This window comes from Pteronotus mesoamericanus, unplaced genomic scaffold, assembly GCF_021234165.1.
Source record: "Pteronotus mesoamericanus isolate MK-2021 breed Mesoamerican mustached bat unplaced genomic scaffold, CSHL_Meso_final contig_20, whole genome shotgun sequence".
Classification (NCBI taxonomy): Eukaryota; Metazoa; Chordata; class Mammalia; order Chiroptera; family Mormoopidae; genus Pteronotus; species Pteronotus mesoamericanus.
The window spans coordinates 6,634,186-6,640,055 of NW_026555085.1; the positions used below are offsets into that span (position 1 = coordinate 6,634,186).

At 37.3% G+C, this 5,870-nt stretch overlaps 1 non-coding gene across 1 annotated transcript; it reads right to left on the reverse strand.

Moving 5' to 3' along the window:
• Positions 1-259: 259 nt before the first annotated feature.
• Positions 260-366, reverse strand: LOC129067965 (U6 spliceosomal RNA). Its single transcript, XR_008528793.1, has one exon. It is a non-coding gene; the product is annotated as a U6 spliceosomal RNA (small nuclear RNA).
• Between the last annotated feature and the right edge of the window lie 5,504 nt (positions 367-5,870).

The window sequence follows — 5,870 nt, forward strand, 5'->3', positions numbered from 1 at the left end:
TATTGTTGTTTTTACTCTGTTATACACATGAGGAAACAGAGATGCATACAAAAAAAATAAATGATCTGTATATATTACAACAGTTAGTGTGAGATGAAGTCAGAACATAAATTCAGGACACAGGAAAGTCTCATAAGCGCTCCCACTCACAATTCACTCATAAATGAGTTGATAATATTTGAATATATGTGTGCAAATGATACCAAGATGAGCATAGCAAATAAAGAAGTGTAGTGGTAGGAGCATGCAGTAGGAGTCAAAAAATACGGAACGCTTCACGAATTTGCGTGTCATCCTTGCGCAGGGGCCATGCTAATCTTCTCTGTATCGTTCCAATTTCAGTATATGTGCTGCCGAAGCGAGCACTATCTGGGTATGTTTAACTTTAACATAGATGTTAGACTGGAAAGACACCAGGTGCAGTGACCAGTGGTTTCTGTGGAGCTTAGTCTCTCTCTGCTCTAAGACCAAAGAGGGGCTGGGAATGGGAGCTTTCATGCTCATTTTTGATAAACATTTATTGCGTTCTGTGTGAGGCGGGACTCCCTCCGCCTCACACAGCAGGCAGAGATCTGTGGCTGGCAGCACGGGGGTTAGGGAAGAAGCCAGGAGTTAGCTTGCCTCTTCTGAGTTACTGAATGTAAGTGTCCAGTAATGTATAAAATATTCCACTATTAAGACATCAGCAGTATAATTATTCTTTTTCTCCTTCTTTTCCTGCTCTTGCAGCTTCCTGCTGCCATCTGCTTTTTTTTATTATGGAGAAATTTAAACATATAACAAAAATACACAGCAGAGTATAATCAACCCTGTGTATCCGTTACTCAGCTTCAACTCTTCTCAACTCACAGGCAATCTTGTTTTATTCTCAGTCCACTTCCCCCATCCTTGTATTATTTGGAAGCATATTCTGAACATCATATCTTTTCAGGTATAAGTTTTTCCGCATGTATCTCTAAGAGATAGGGACTTAAAAACCATAAGCATAGTCTTATTATAATTCTTTAAAAATTAATCATAATTCTGTAATGTCATCAAATATTTAGTCAGTGCTCAGATCCTACAGGCCAGCTCAGAGTTAATTTGGGATGGTGTGACAAAGTACCATAGACTAGGTGGTTTATAAGCCAACATAAATGTATTTTTTACAGTTTTGGAGGCAGGAAGTTTACGATCAGTGAAAGCGTGATTGGGTTCTGGGTCGCAGACTCCCGACTTCTCTGTGTATCCTCACATGGTTGAAAGAGGGCTAGTAAGATTTATAGCTGAGTAATATTCCATTGTATGTATATTCTACAGTTTGTTAATCCTTGGGGAATAGTGCTCCTATGAACATGTATGTGCACATACTTGTTTGAGTGCCAGTTTTTAATTCTTTGGGGTATACACCTAGAAGTAGAAATTCTAGGTCATAAAGTATTTTTTATTGTTGTTACCTGTATTTAATTTTGTGAGAAATTGCAAGACTTTTCCAAAGCAGCTGCACTATTTTACTAGCTACCTATGGGGGTTTTTAATTTCTCCACATCCTCACCAACACTTGTTATTTACTTTTTTAAGAAAATTATTATTATAGTCATCTTAATGGGTATGAAGTTGTACTGTCAGTCATTGTAGTTTTTTGTTTGTTTGTTTTAATCTTTACCTGAGGATATGTTTATTGATTTTTTTTTGAGAGAGAGAAACATTGATCTGCTACCTTTTGTATACTCCCAGACTAGGGATTGAACCTACAACCTAGGTGTATGCCTTGACCCTGGATTGGACCCTCAACATTTTGGTGTATGGAACGATGCTCTCCAACTAACTGAGACACCCAGCCAGGACCTCATTGTGATTCTGACTTGCAGTTTTCCAATGACTAATGATTTTGAGTATCTTCTCATGTGCTTTTTAGACATTTATATATCTTCTTCAGAGAAGTGTCTGTTCAAGTAGTTGCATGTTTTAATTGGGTTGTTTTTTGTTGTTGTTGTTGTTGGGTTGTAAAACTAGTGTTTTATACTAGTTTTGGATACTAGAGCCTTATCAGATACATGATTTGCAAATATATTCTCCATTCTGCAGGTTGTTATTCTGCTTCAACCACAGCTGTTGCAACACAAACTAGTGTACTTCAGTTCTGACATTAGCCAGCCAGAGTTAGCATTAGACACTATAGATTTAGGTGCATGATTCTCATAAGACCACCTCCACTTTAGATACCAGCCTAAATTTGTGGGGTCTCCAGGCCACCTGCACTTCTGAACATGTGGCTACAAATATAGGGGCTCCCACTCAGGTTTGATAATTTATGAGAATGACTCACAGAACTCAAGAATCCACTATACTGTACCTTTTTTGTTATAGAGGATATAGACCAGCAACAGTCAAAAAGAGAAATGCATAGGGCAAGAGCTGGAAGTGTCCCCAACACAGAACTTCTGTGCTCTTTCCTCATAGAATGAGGATGTATCACCCTTTCAGCACATCCATGTGTTCACCAACGAGGAAGTTCCGCTGAGCTTTATTCCAGGGTTTTTAATGTGAGATTTATTACATAGGCTTGATTGATTAAAACATTGGCTACATGATTGAACTCAGTCTCCAGCACCCCTCCACTCCCCATGGAGCTGACTCAAAGTCAGTTCAACCTTCTAATCACATGGCTGCTCAGGGAATCCCAACGGTTTTTGGAAGCTTGGTGCTAGAAACCTGAGACAAAGGTCAGACAAATTCGTTATTACAAAACAGTTGCTTTTTCAATGTAGTTATTTTTTTAGGTTTTATTTATTTATTTTTAGAGAGGAGAAGTGGGAGAGAGAGGGAAACATCAACGTGTGGTTGCCTCTCACGCGTCCCCTACTGGGGACCTGGCCCAGACCCCAGGCATGTGTCCCGACTGGGAGTCAAACTGGCGACGCTTTGGTTTGCAGGCCAGAACTCAGTCCACTGAGCCACACCAGCCAGGGCACTTTTTCAACTTCTTAATAATGTCTTTCAATGCACAGACATTTTAAATGTTTTTAAAAAATAAATGAAGGCCTTTTTCTTTTTAATTGATTTTTAGAGAGAGAAGAGAAAAGAGAAACATTGATGTGAGAGAGAAACATCAATAGGTTGATTCCTGTACACGCCCCAGCTGGGGATCAAACCATCAAACCCACAGCCTAGATATGTGCCCTGACCGAGAATCAAACTCAAAACCTTTTGGTGCATGGGACAACCCTCTGACCAACTGAGCTACCCTACCAGGGCCAAACATTTTTAATTTTGATGAAGTTCAATATAACTATCTCTTTTATTTTTTTGCTTGTGCTTTTGTTGCCTGTGCTTGTCATATCTAGGAATCAACCACCAAATCCAAAATCATGAAGATTTACCCCTATGTTTTCTTATAAGGGTTTAAGGTTTTAGATCTAATACTTAGGTCATTGGTCCATTTGTAGTTAGTTTTTGTATACGGTATGAGGTAGGGGTCCAACTCCACTTTTTTGCATGTGGAAGTCTAATTGTAACAACCTCATTTGTTGAAGGGACTATTCTTTTCCCATTGAATAGTCTTGGCCCTTGTCAAAAATCAGTTGATGATAGGTTTACTTATATAGGCATGTGGGTTTATTTCTATACTTTCAATTCTATACGTATGTCTATCCTTATGCTAGTGCCACAATGTATTGATCATACAGCTTTGTAGTAAGTTTTGAAATTGGAAAGCATAAGTCCTCCAAATTTGTTCTTATTTTTCAATATTATTTTTGGTTATTTGGGGCCTCTTGCAAGCCCATATGAATTTGAAGATTAGTTTTTCCATTTCTGGAAAAAAAAAAGACTGTAAAATTTTGAAGTTTGGTAAGGATTGCACTGAATATGTGGATTGTTTTGGGTAGTACTGTCATCTTAATAATATCAAGTATTCTAGTCCATGAACATGTGGTATCTCGCTTATTAGAATTTTGTCAGTTATCATAGACTTTAAAAATGTTTCAGAAAATTAAATGTACAAATGTTGCTTGATATATTTAAAGGAATTAGATCCAGTAAGTGTGTAAATAAGGTTAATTGTTTAGGGAGATTTTGCTTAACTTCTGATCCAATTAAAGCTTTATTAAGGACAGTGGGAATTATTGATATTATTTAAAAACATTAGATTTTCAGAAAAAAATGACAATGATTGGAGGGTTAGCTTAACTGTGGAAAGGGACTAGCTTTAAGAATTTGAAACTGTAATATTAATCAAAACTTTTAAAATATTAATCAAAACACCAGAACCAATCATTATGCTTTTCCAGACAAAAGGGTCCTCCCTTTCAGAAAATAAAAGGTCCAATTGTCACTGGGAATCTTCTGTGTAGAGAAGGGAGAAAGTCTCCTGGGTGCACATACTTTTTTTAAAATTCAAGGGTTTTTTGTTTTTTTTAAAGATTTTATTTATTTATTTAAAGAGAGGGGGAAGGAGATAGAGAGAGAGAAATATTGAAGGCTTGCCTCTTGCATGTGCCTCAACCTGGGACCCAAATTGCAACCCAGGCATATGCCCTGACCAGGAATTGAACTAGTGACCTTCCGCTTTGCGGGATGGCCCCCAACCAGCTGAGCCACACTGCTCAGGGCCACATATTTCTAACATATTGTTATAGCAGCTCTCTGAGCCTTCCCGAGAGAAACGTAATAAATACTCAATGTTTATTGACTGAATTAATGTGATGGATTCATTTTTGCTTTGCTTTTTAAAAAGATTTTATTTATTTATTTTTAGAGAGAGGGGAAGGGAGGGAGAAAGAGTGGGAGAGAAACATCGATGTGAGAGAAACATTTATCTGTTGCCCCTTGGACCCCTCCAACAGCAGACCAGGCCTACAACCTAGGCACATGCCCTGCCTGGGAATCCAACCAGGGACCTTAAACTTTGCTGGCTGATGCCTGACCCACCGAGCCACGCCAGTCAGGGCTCATCTGTTTTATTGAAAGCACTTAGCAAGGACTTGGTAAGTACTTGTTAGTATATGAATTAATTCATGTATAAAATGAACATTTTACATAGTATTAATAAAGTTTGAAGTCTCTCTTGCTTTTGTCCTCGGCCACACTGGCTTTTTTTTTTTTTCTTCCCTCTAGCTTACTGTAGGAACTGTATACATTCTCTATCTTCTTCCAGGAACATTCTCTTACTCTTTTCACAACCTTTGCTTTTTGCTCAATTATCACAATTATCCTTCTTTGCTTAACATAATCAGGCCAATCTCTCCTATGATATGTTCTTAAGGCACCATTTCCCTCTCCAGACCATTTTCCACTTAAATAATTTCACAACTACTTGTGTGATTCTTTCTCTAATTCTCTTCTTTTTCGGAACTTAGACTCATACTGGCAGCCTGAGGCTCTGTTTTGGCCTAATACTACTTTTTCCTCCAAATTCAACTCAGTGTTTGGAAAATAGAAGGTACCTAATAAATACTTCTTGAATGAATGAATGAATGATTGTTAACTATGTAATATAATCCAAGCTTTTTCAAGTAATCATATAAAAATACATATAGGAGGGTGATATTTCAAAGTATCAAAAAATTGTTTAAGCTTAAAATTATATAATTTGCAGAAACACTGTTCCCACATAGTAGTCCAGGATATGGAACTGAGTTTTTATTTATTTATTTTTCTTATGAGAATTTATTTCATTAAAGTTTTGCTGATTTTTAAAAATTTTATTTAAGTATGGTTTGTATACGGTGTTTTATTAGTATGTTAGTATCAAGTATACAATATAGTGATTCAACATTTTTATAACTTACAATGTGGTCACCACCACAAATTCTAGTAATCATCTGTCACCATGGAAACTTAGCAGACTATTGACTCTGTTCCCCTTCACTGTTTTCACCCTCCCCCCC